General features: G+C 39.6%; 1 non-coding gene across 1 annotated transcript; it reads right to left on the bottom strand.

Annotated features, from left to right (window-relative positions):
• Nucleotides 1–8,814: 8,814 nt before the first annotated feature.
• LOC120105258 lies at nucleotides 8,815–8,920 on the bottom strand. The gene has a single exon (XR_005507660.1). It is a non-coding gene; the product is annotated as a small nucleolar RNA R71 (small nucleolar RNA).
• Between the last annotated feature and the right edge of the window lie 3,957 nt (nucleotides 8,921–12,877).

Raw genomic sequence — 12,877 nt, 5'->3', positions numbered from 1 at the left:
ATTGGTGCAATTTTCGGTGGTCTTCGTCCTATTGAGCTCGAATGTCCTTAGGGGCCAACGTCTAGTTGATTTTAGTTAAGCTTAGGATATTTATGCAATGGGGTGATTTTTGGGCTAAGGACGAGTGATGAAATCCCGACCTTATCTTTTTAAATGGGTTCAACCCTTAGAGTATTTTATGCTGATGCCTTATACTATATGCAACAATCAAGAGTTTTTTTTTAATGTTTTATGACATGACATTAAATTTCATTGAATAGGTGATCAAGCAAATTATTTATTTTTTTTTAAAATTTTATATTAGCAACAAGGGTTAATGAGATATGATAACAATAAAATTCTGATTCTAAAAAAATTAAATGCAGAAAATTCAAAGCAGACAGCAGCAAGGTTTTATATTAAGTTAATGGTCATAAAAATTTCAGAATGTCAATCAGACCGTTCAGATGAAAGAAATACAGGTCTTGCACCTGACGACCAAATTTGAGTTCAATCAGACGGTTAATTACTTTAATATAAGAGTTTTATGCAGACTGTGCAGGGAATAAAAAAACAGCAGTAAAGAATTTTTTTTTTATTTTCGAAAGAAAAAGACTAACTACTAAAGTACTAATTAAATCTAAAATTATACTAATAAATCAGCTGTTCTCCGGCAACGGCGCCAAAATCTTGACGCGCTCGCAAAAATGTTTTCGCGAAACTAATCTCCCAAATATAGGAGAATCGTATAAATAGTAAAATCTCGGGAGTCCGATGTCGAATCCTCAGAAAACGAAATATATATTAGATTATTTAATATAATTTTAGATTAATTAATTCAATAAATTTGTGGATTAAGATAATGTTTTGATTTTCAGAAATTAAAATCGGAGAACAATATAGCAACAAACAAAGTTCAATGAAATAAAGATGGTAGGGATCTGGAATCCCCCTTGATGATATTGCATCCAAGAAATAAACTCTATGGTTCTTAATTAAAAGTGAATGGTAGGATAGATCTAATCATGGTATATGTTTCATGTGAAAGTAAATCCTAAGTTCTTCGGTGTTAAACATGCTGATTTTTTTTTTTTTAAAACCATGGCTGAACCTGATCGGGTTGCCTACGTACCCCTTCATAAGGGGGATCAAGCCATACGTAGTTCTCTTTAAGTTTTAAAACGCAGCGGAAAAATCGAATCAAACAATTTAATTCATGCATGCTTACAAGATCAAATCTAGAAATCAGCACCTTAAGAACACATAGGATTATGCCGGAATCGTTTAAACAATTATGCTAAAACTTTCATGCATGATTAACTATCAGATCTGAAACTTATGAACTCTATTCCGATTAATCTTCGAATATCCATCGAATTCTGGAGATAACTCCGTGAGGAGCCCCAAAGGAGGGTAAAACCTCGGAGAATCAGACCTAGACCCTGACTCCAAAATAAAATATTGATGTGGGATTAATACCTTTTATGATGGAAGAAACTTATGGATCTGATCCTTGACTTCGCAGCCACGCACACGAATGGCCTCTATGAGAAGTACACGCGAAGCCCTAGGTAGATCGTCTTCCGCAGGAGTGCTAGCTCGCGCAGGAACGCAGCAATGGCTGAAGCTTTCTTCTTCTAAACACTCAACCTTTGATTGTTCTTCAAGGAGATAGAGAATGGACGTGAGGAAGAAGGAGAAGAAGGGATGGAGGCCCTCAGGAAATTTTTTCAGAATTTTTTGAAACCTCTAAATATGGTATATCTTGAACCCAAGGCATGGGGGTCTTTTATAGCCAAAAGATCCCCCCACGTATCACACCTAATTTAGCCAACTAATTTGGCTGATAAAATTTCCAAAAAATTCTGGTGGTTTGGCAGCTAAGAGGAAATAAACATATCCAAATTTCGTGCATTTTGGATCCCTAAAAGATAGGAATTCATGCATCCAAAGTTCAGCCACAGACCACCCTATTTCATGCACCATGCAATCCCTACAAATTAGGAAATTCATCTAAATCTTTCTAGAAAGATTTAAGGCGCCATTTTTATAGGAATTATAGCCCCACGCCTCCTCTCTTCTCACGCCAATTTTTGGCCAAAAATAAAGAGGATAGGCATAGAAAATATTGGGAATAAATTAAGGTGTCATTCTTCTCCAAGAAGATAAGGATGGGTTCCTAAAATTTAGGGATTCTTCTCCTTATCCAATTCTGATTATTTGGACTCATAATCCTCATCAAATAAGGTCTTCTAATTGATTTGGATCAAGCCCAATCCAATTGGGTCAAGCTCAATCTACTTGGGTTGAACCCAATCCAATTAGGTCAAACCCTGATGCAGCCCAAATTGAATCCTATTCAATTTGGCTCAACCTAAGCCCAATTTACTCAATCAAATTGAGTTCATTAGCAATCTAATTGCTAATTAGTCTTCCAATAATTTAATAATTATTTTAATATAATTTTTGCTTTGGATAATTTGTCAATCGAATTGACCAAATTACCCTTGAATGATTCTTAATCATCAATCAGCCATTTGATCAACCTAAAAACTTCTATGCGTGTGACCTCATAGGTTCGAACCTAAGCCGGTAGTATAGGAACGTCTTCCTATACTAATCGATGTGACCATCTAGCAATGGTACGACGTCCGGATAGGCCGAATATATGCGAAGCAAATATTCTGGAACCCTGGACTATGGTTACTGTATAATTCAATCCCTTTGACTCCTAATGCCAGGATGACTTAGAGCTCACTGTCAACCCTATAATTAGTACATCCATTATGTGATTAACTTTAGATATCCCGTGACTCCTCACTGAGATTACCCTGGCCAAGGTTTTGCTAAATTAATTACAAAACATTATCTCCTGTTTGCAGGAGGGGTCAATTCCATCTCGACTCACAACTGACTACGCAAGTACTTGACTGCACCCAGTGACCTTCCGTCACTGAATTAGAAATTCAGGTAGTCCGGTACCAAAGTACAGTGAGTTGCTTGCTAGTCACAGGTTGCGATCTCAGGTCAGAGGGCCAAACTTATACCGATATCCACTCGGAACATTTCTTGACAGTAGAGCGTTCCGAAATTGGTCACGTTCAGTGAATTGTACTCATACACTTCACCTGTATGGCATACCAGTGTCTCCACACTCCTTGGTTAAGAGGACAACCAACGTATATGTCACACAACGACCTAATCTCGATAATGTTTTCGTCCTAGTAACAACATATCATTTGGTCGCGAACAAGTTTAAGGACTCAAAGATAAATCCTTCTTTATCATAACATAAGTCCTAAGGACTTCATCATATAAGAGTTCATTTGAAGATGAAATGATGAATAATGCCAAATAATACTTTATTAATTTGTCAATTTATTTACAAAATTCAATCATCAATATGCTGACGATTGACATTTAGGATACAATTCCCAACATCATGAACATATGAACTCAATTTCTAAGCATTCGTCGTGCTTTCTACGTCTACGACGAATCAAATACTAAAGCAATCCATATATCAATAATCATAATCCATTAAAGAGCTATCTACGAAATAACTATACATGGATCAAAAACATATCAGTAAATATAATTCATTCAAGACAAAAGTTTAGAGTTTACTTCAAAGAGCAATACATCAAAGGTTCCTCCATCTCCCTCCCTAAGAAATTAGCCGGCCATCAACATAAAAGAAATCTCCCCTGTTCCTCTTCCTTCTCTCTTTTTTTTTCTTTTTATTTTCGGAAACAGGGCATACCCTGTTTCCTCTCCTTTTTTTTTCTTCTTTTTGAATGGGGCTGAGGCTCTCCTCTGTTTTTCGAATGAACTCCCCCTCACGTTTGCCAGCCGAGAGCCCTCCTATATCTTCGATGGGTCACCTGATCACACAGGATGCTCCTCTCCTGCTGGCTTCCGAGTATCCCGGACGCTGAGGAGTAGATCTGGGAACGGAAGATGCTTCGCGGACGGCTGGGCTTGAGCACGAATCCGGAAGACGAGCGGATGGATCGGAAGGAAGCACGGACGCGGGTGATGCCTCGCGGGATGCTGGGGCGTTCGCTGGAAGGCTGGGATCTGTTGGAATGCATGGGAGATGAACCGTGGACGGCTGCAACGCTTCACAGGATGCTGGGATCACGGTGTAAACGCGCGGATGAAGTGGATGCAGAAACCTGAGATCTGGGACTCGGGTGATTGCGAATCCGGGAGAGGTGGATGCATGGAACGATCCCAGTGCCTTGGATGCGGGAATCTGAGATCTGGAAGGCTTCGTGGACGGCTGGGAGGTGCAGGAGACGGGTGGATGAAATCTGGATGAGCAGAAACGAGCTGATCACGGGAGATTCACATGCGGACGTGAGGACCTGAGATTCTGGAAGATTGCGATCGCCTGGGTGATCTGATCGTGGATCTTGAAGCAAGGGATGCGGAAGTGAAGATCGAGACTTTGCTGGAAGGGTGCACGCGGACGCTGGGGAGCTGATGTGGCTGGAACTCGGGTGCTCTGTTTTGGGAATAAATAGAGGAAGAGGCGGACACGGCTGGGAGAGCTAGAAAGATGCTTTGGAACTGAACCATGCTGAGAGCTGGATATGGCTAAACCTAGCCAGCTAATGCTCCTTCTAGTGTGCAACTGGGATTGAACTATGTAGTCGGCTGGTCACCTGCAGTGATGCATCTTTTCTAGACCCAATGCGCATTTTAGCTTTGATTTACGATTACCTGCACCCCACAAAAATATAATATCAATGCAACACTTTTATCATTATTTGTTAGCAATAATACTAATTTAAGTGATGTATAGATCGCATTTTTATGCTCTCATCAGTAGGAGACTGAAGTGCTTAATAATCTATAATTTAGTTATCTTTCCGTAGCACTTATCAATGTTTTTAAACTGATAAATATATATTTTACCATAAAATTAAATAAACATTAAAATAAATTTAAAATATGGTAAGAGGTAAATAATTCTTTTCTCAAAACAGACTCTAAACTTGTCTCTCTCCTGGTTATAATCTTTCATGAAAACATATAAGGAGGAGATTGTGTTGACCCGATTTGGTAACCTGATGGAGTTGTAATCAAGCTAAGGTTATAATTAAATGGGTTTTGGTCCTGATTCGATCGAAAGTTATAATTAATTATGTATGGGGCAAAGGTTTGATTAACCCTTTTTATTAGGTCACGGTCCGGTTTTTAGTCTTGTCTGGTCGAGTTCGATCTGAAGCAGCTTAGCAAGAATTAAATTTAAATAACATTGGGCTTGAGAACAAGTTCAAGCAAATCAACGATCATGATCCATCTCAAATCCAAAGCCAATTCCCAACCAATTTCATACCTACCTTCGTGTAAAATTCATAATTTTAAAATTAAAAAAATAATAATAAAATATCCACAGTAATTTGGAGAAAAATTACTGGAATCACTGTTCATATGAACAGTGTTCCGTGAAAACACTGTTCATATGAACAGTGTTAGGAAAAGAAAAAAAAACTCATTCACTGTTCATCTTCTTCCTCCCCCGATGAACAGCTCACGCGTGCCCACCGACGCCCCCTCCGGCGTCTTCCCGTTGATCCCGCGGCCGCCCACCGTCCGCAGCTCCCTCCCGACGATCCCGCGATCAAATCTGCCGGCGACGAGTCCTCCGTGATTCCAGTCGGCCGCAATTAGCCGCGTGCCCACCGTGCCCGTGCGGTCGACTCTTCCCAGCAGCGAAGATCCAGCCCCTTCGCCATCACAGCCCGCGTCTTCAGCCGAGATCCAGCACCACCGCATCAGCTCCGTGCCAGCCGCATCAACCGCATGCCATCCGCCACCCGTTCCACCTCCCAGCAGTCGGAAATCAGCCAGCCATCCCGAGCTTCACCCGGATTCGTTCCAAGAAGAGATCCCATCGATTCCCAGCTCCAATCCCTGTGATTCAGCCTTCACCGCGATCCCAGCCAACTGCATTCAACGAGACGGTAACCCAGCTCCTTCCGGATCGGCACCCGTTTCGAGCTTCATCCCCATCTTCGCCCGAGATCATGCCATCCTCCCAGCATCACGCCCTCGCGTGCAACAGGAATCAAGCCTCCGTGAGATCATCCTCCCAGCATCACGCCCTCCTTCTCTCTTGGGATCCATCGCTGGTCTTCGGCGAGCTATAAGAAGAGGACGGCAGAGGAGAAGGGGGGGGCTCGGTTTAACAGAAAAACAGGGGAGACCCCCTGTTTCAGTGAAGAGAAAAAGAAAACCAAAAAAAAAAGAATAAAAGAAAAGAGAGAGGGTTTGAGGCGGATGGCAAAGGAGTTCTTCAGCCAACCAATGGAGATGACAAGCACCATGAGCAGCTGAGCCTCGGTTTTGGGGGTTTGATGAAGCCATAGAGGAGTATTCGTTTCATTTTTATTGTGAACCGGGCATACTCCTTCCTAACCTTCTGTGGACCTTGCTTCTCTTATGAAATATGAAATGAAACTTCTCCGCCGCGTTGCCCCGGAAAAGGATCAAAACCTTCCGCGCCCCACGCTGGATTTACAGATTGTACTTTTCCAGTTAGTCCATAAGGATCGGACACGTCCGTATGTCATCCCGCTTCCAAACCCCGGCCCAGCCACCGCTCGAGGGTACCCTCGCTCCCCAACTGAGCAAAATGGAGCAAATTCGGTTGAGGACCCGGGTATCAAGCAAGAAGCACACTGAAGGCTCGAGAGAGAGACCTCTTGATGCCTGGAAGAAAGTAGATCCTTTGGGGGGATCACAGATCTCTTTGTAAAGACTCCAGGTGGTCAACTGTTGATAATGGTATCTTGAAAGAGCTCATTCTGTGGTTGGATATGCCAACATAGTTGAATGCCCCCAACGGAAGGTACTTGTTTCTCTCTCGGGCCTGGCCGATCAACTGCATGATGAAGAATTTATCAATTGATCTTTATGATTTATCCAATTTATATGAATTATTTGTCTTGCATAAAATATTTTATATAGATTGATCTATTTCATCGAATCCAACACCTGTGGTTTGGAGGAGATATTCATGTGACATCGATTTCATGTTTAATGATTTAATGATCAGATGCATCATGCTAGGTTAGAAAGGTCATGCTTATCGTTAGAGTAGATGGTTTGTGCTAGACTTAGATGATTCATGCTGGGAATTAATCATAATTTTCTTTTATGATTGCTTTGGCTTGTAGTCGGAAGCAATCAAGTCTTAAATACAACTCAATCATTGAAAGCGTCACGAATATAAATCTATCGGTGGAATCTAGCCCTAAACACCTCTCTCCATAGATAATTCATACTACTACACCCATATTAATTCTTAGTTTTTATCATTTACTCTAGCTTATCCCCTTTGAAGTAATTATTTAATTAGAAAAAATAACTTGTCTCCAATCCCTGTGGACCGACACCCGTAATCACTATCCTACAGGATACGTGCTATTGCGTGGTTTATTTTTGAAATTGAAATAACCGATCAATTTTTGGCGCCGTTGCCGGGGATTGCTAGCATAGTTATTTTTCTTATTAAAAAAAATTTATTTAAAAATTAAAAAAAAATTCTCAAAAAAAAAAATTTCTATTATTGTTACTTTTCTTATCTTCTTTTCCTCCCTTACTAATTTTTATTTATTTCTTTTTATATATATTATTTGATCAGGAATCGAGGAAAAAAATCTGGGATGATCAAAAGGAGAACTGCTGAAAAAGAAATGCTGTAGAGGTTTTAAAAAAAAAATTTAAATTGCTGGGGAAATTCTCCTTGGTAACCTCTAAACTTTTCTTATTTAAATTAATTATTGGCTTGAAATTTTGTGGTGATTGTTTGATTTTAATTATAGCAAAATTGTGAATGCATGCTTGATACACATACACAAATCAATTTGCACATAGTAAGGGCAATCACCCCAACAAGATAAGAGCCGGATTTCATCACCGGACTCTTGCCCAACTTAGGTGAACTCAATCTCACGTAGTGTCATCTTTAATTAAAATCAATTAGACGTTGGCCCCTAGGGACATTCGAGCTCAATAGGACGAAGATCACCGAAGGTTGCACCAATTTCGCTCTGTGGCTTAGTTGATGTCTAGGCAAGCTTTGTCCCTATAAGGGAGACAGTTCATCTGTTCGAGGCAAGTGGGTTTTAAGTGGGACCTTTGCGAACGCATCGTGACCCCTCCACTTACCTGGGAGCTTACCTGGTCAACTCGGTTCATTAGACCGGATTGGAGGCTTAGGTGCCCTCTTCAAACCAGTTAGGAGCTGTCTAGTGATTTTAGGACAAAGACTAGGATTGATATGCTTTTCTCTTTTATTGCATGCTTGATTGACCGAGTACTAGTGTATGCACGGTAGTCGTTCTAGAGTACAAAATCTATTACCTTTTGACCCTGAAATAGAACGAACCCTTAGGAACATTCGAGCTAAGATCAAAACATTAGGATCATACCCACCTCTTAAGATGGCTGAAGAACAACCCAAACTCCTGAGGGAATACTTTACTCCCACTATTTACACTTCCCCATCTTGCATTCGATTACCTGAGGTAGCAGCTGTACAATATGAAATAAAGTCTAGTGTGATCCAAATGCTTCCATCTTTTTATGGGCTCACCAATGAACATCCATATAAACACCTAGATGAATTCCTTGAAATTTGCACCACTGTCAAGATTCAGAATTTCACTGATGATGCTCTGAAACTTAGGTTATTCCCCTTCTCCCTTAAAGATAGAGCCAAGCAATGGTTGAATTCTTTAGAAGCCAACTCAATTCGTTCTTGGGATCAAATGCAACAAGAATTCCTTAAAAAATACTTTCCCATAGGAAGAACGAACCAGTTTAGACGTGCCATTACAAGCTTCTCCCAAACTGAGGGAGAAGAATTTCATGAAACTTGGGAGAGATTTAGGGACCTAATCCGTAAATGCCCTCATCATCAAATACCTAAGTGGCAACTAGTGCAATGTTTTTATGACGGATTGACAGAACGAAACCGTCAGATGATCGATGCTGCATGCGGGGGCACTTTTATGCTTCAAAATGAGCATGAAGCATGGAAATTATTTGAAAATCTTAATGAAAACTCCCTCCACCATGCTTCATGTTCTCGTCAAGCACCCCCGAGTTCTCAAAGAAAAGGGACCATTTGTGAAATAAGTCATTCTATGGACCTGTCTAGCAAGGTAGATGCATTGTCCCATAAGATTGACCAACTGATGATAGGTGGGCATTACATGAACTCTTCCCAAGCACAAGTGTGTACTATTTGTTCTAGCCCAGCCCACCCTATTCATGAGTGCCCCTCAGCGCCCCAATTCTCCGAACTCGTGCAAGAACACATCAATGCTGCTCAAACACAACCCAGACCGGGTAATGACCCATTTTCCAATACATATAACCCGGGATGGCGAAATCATCCAAACTTTTCTTGGAAGCAGCAAGCTTCGAATACTGCCCAACCTTATTCCCAAAACTTTCCAAACCCTCAGAATTTTCAAACCCCACAAAATATTCATCCCTACCATCCCTCGACTCAATTTCAACACACTCCTCCTCCACCCCAAAGAAACACAGTCTTTGAGGAGAAAGTGTTGAACGCCCTTCAAGGTTTGGAAACCATTACACAATTAGTGCACTCTCATACGCAATCAATCGCCAAGCTAGAATCCCAAATGGGTCAACTAGCTAATGCACTAAACAAGCGAGAGGAAGGAAAGCTTCCAAGCCAACCACTAAGTATTCCTAGGGGACAATACGTGGCTCAAGAAACCCGACTAAATCATGAGCAAGCCAATGCTTTGACTACCCTAAGGAGTGGTCGTATAATAGATAATAAGGTTGGGGAGAGTAACAATAAGGAAGATGAAGAAGAGGAGAGGAATGTTTCACATGAAAATCCAAAACCTTCTTCAGCTAGTCCACCATCTGTCACAACCCATACTCCAAAGGCTCCATTTCCTGAAGCACTTAATGCACCCACTCCCTTTGGCAAGAAGGGAACTTCACTAGAAGAGATGATGGAGGTGTTCAAACAAGTTAAAATCAACCTTCCACTCCTTGATGCCATCAGACAAGTTCCCTCCTATGCCAAATTTCTCAAAGACCTTTGTACACAAAAGCGAAAATCTAGGACACATGTGCCTAAAAAGGTCTTCCTAACTGAGCAAGTGAGTTCTATTCTCCAACACAACACTCCTCCAAAATTCAAAGATCCTGGTGCTCCCACCATCTCCTGTGTCTTAGGAAATAATTTCATTGATCGAGCACTCTTAGATCTAGGGGCAAGTGTCAACCTTTTACCTTATTCAGTTTATGAGAAACTTGGTTTAGGTGAGTTAAAACCAACCTCGGTATCCCTTCAATTGGCTGATCGATCTGTAAAAACACCACGTGGGATAATTGAAGATGTTCTTGTCAAGGTAGATAAATTCTATTTTCCAGTAGATTTCATTGTCCTTGATATGGAACATGAGCCCAATCCTAATAAACAAATCCCCGTGATCCTTGGGCGGCCCTTTTTAGCAACAACCAATGCATGCATCAATTGTAGAACAGGGGTAATGAACATATCATTTGGGAATATGAAGGTAAAATTAAATGTGTTCAATGCGGCCGACCAACCCGCAAGAAAAATTGAGTGTTTTATGATAGACAAAATAGATGACCTCATAGAAGGAGATGCAAAAACTATCTCACTATGTCTGGCTGAAGACAATAAACTTAGCGCTTGTTGGGAGGCAACCCAATTCTCTTAGATTATTTCTTAACATTGAGGACAATGTTAGGTTTAGGTTTGGGGGTATTCATCTTGATTTTCATCCCAAAAATAAAAAATAAAAAATAAAAAATAATAAAAAAAATAAAAAATAAAAAAATAAAAAAAAAACCAATAAAAAAATCATTTTTTTAAAAAAGAAAAAAAAATCTAATTTTTTTAAAAAAAAATGTGTTTATTTTTTATAAAATAATAAAAAAGTTAATTAAAAAAAAAGTTTTTGTTAAAAAAAAACCCTAATTTATATACATTTATGCGAGAATGATAAACACACAAGGTATATAAAATCTAAAAAGCCCAATGACTAGTGGGAAGTAATACAAATTTAAGTTCTTTTTATTAAGTCTCTCTTAGGAAGTTGTAAGCTAATTAATACTTTGGAATTTCACTACACACTGGCCGACTCTTCTAAGGTCTAGGCTCGACATTATGTTGAGAGTATGGTAGCAACCTTGGACCCTGATGAATCATACTTATCTAATCCAAAAAAAAAATCAATAAAAATGGATTTAGTCAGGAACATCGAAAAGGGCTACCTATTGTCAAAGATCAAGTGGGCTTGTAATGAGGACTCCGAGCATAAGTCCGTAGGGGAGTCTTGATGCCCGACACCTTATGCCAACTGGTGTGAGAGTTGTCGATTGATTGCTCGTTACACGGAGAAATCACCACAAGAGTAAAAGTGCACAATTTATATATCTTTCTTAAAAAAAAAAAGAAAAAAAAATGTTGTATTGACCGAAAAGACAATAGTGTGAAAGCCGTCGTTGTAAAAATTCGAGTAAACTGGAATATTACAGATAAAGCCCGTGAGGTACTAAAGTAAACATCCACAACTCTCGAAATCCTGCAGATAAGATGATTTTGAATCAGTGAGTAGGTCTTTTCGACCAATCCTTGGAAACTACTAGTATTAACAATATTTTGGGGATCCGAACCCTTAGCTTGTGTACGGTCCAGATTTCACCGAGCACTCCAGTATAAATAAGTCTTACAACTTCCTAAACGGAAACTTAATGACTTTAACTTAGATTGCATACTAATCTAGAATTTGGGCTGACTTAGTAAATAAAACCGTGTGTGCTTTGAAATTCTTATCATTTATGTATCTTAAATTAGATTTGAATTAAAAAAAAAAAACAACAACAACAACAACAACAAATTAATCATAAACAATAAATGATATTGAAGTTTGTGGGTATCTTCACTGGAAACCCTCACGAGACTATAACTCGTCCACTAGGATAACCTAGGGGTTTAAAGCCTTGTTGCATATGGTAAATGCAATAGCGATGCCTGCGAAAGTGAGTTAGAGCTTTTCTTTAATTTTATTTTGCTCGAGGACTAGCAAAACATAGGTTTGGGGGTGTGATAAGTGCTTAATAATCTATAATTTAGTTATCTTTCCGTAGCACTTATCAATGTTTTTAAACTGATAAATATATATTTTACCATAAAATTAAATAAACATTAAAATAAATTTAAAATATGGTAAGAGGTAAATAATTCTTTTCTCAAAACAGACTCTAAACTTGTCTCTCTCCTGGTTATAATCTTTCATGAAAACATATAAGGAGGAGATTGTGTTGACCCGATTTGGTAACCTGATGGAGTTGTAATCAAGCTAAGGTTATAATTAAATGGGTTTTGGTCCTGATTCGATCGAAAGTTATAATTAATTATGTATGGGGCAAAGGTTTGATTAACCCTTTTTATTAGGTCACGGTCCGGTTTTTAGTCTTGTCTGGTCGAGTTCGATCTGAAGCAGCTTAGCAAGAATTAAATTTAAATAACATTGGGCTCGAGAACAAGTTCAAGCAAATCAACGATCATGACCCATCTCAAATCCAAAGCCAATTCCCAACCAATTTCGTACCTACCTTCGTGTAAAATTCATAATTTTAAAATTAAAAAAATAATAATAAAATATCCACAGTAATTTGGAGAAAAATTACTGGAATCACTGTTCATATGAACAGTGTTCCGTGAAAACACTGTTCATATGAACAGTGTTAGAAAAAGAAAAAAAAACTCATTCACTGTTCATCTTCTTCCTCCCCCGATGAACAGCTCACGCGTGCCCACCGACGCCCCCTCCGGCGTCTTCCCGTTGATCCCGCGGCC

This window comes from Phoenix dactylifera, unplaced genomic scaffold (genome assembly GCF_009389715.1).
Source record: "Phoenix dactylifera cultivar Barhee BC4 unplaced genomic scaffold, palm_55x_up_171113_PBpolish2nd_filt_p 000241F, whole genome shotgun sequence".
NCBI lineage: Eukaryota > Viridiplantae > Streptophyta > Magnoliopsida > Arecales > Arecaceae > Phoenix > Phoenix dactylifera.
The sequence above is the reverse complement of the archived record's forward strand: the minus strand, read 5'-3'. Positions and strand labels throughout refer to the sequence as shown.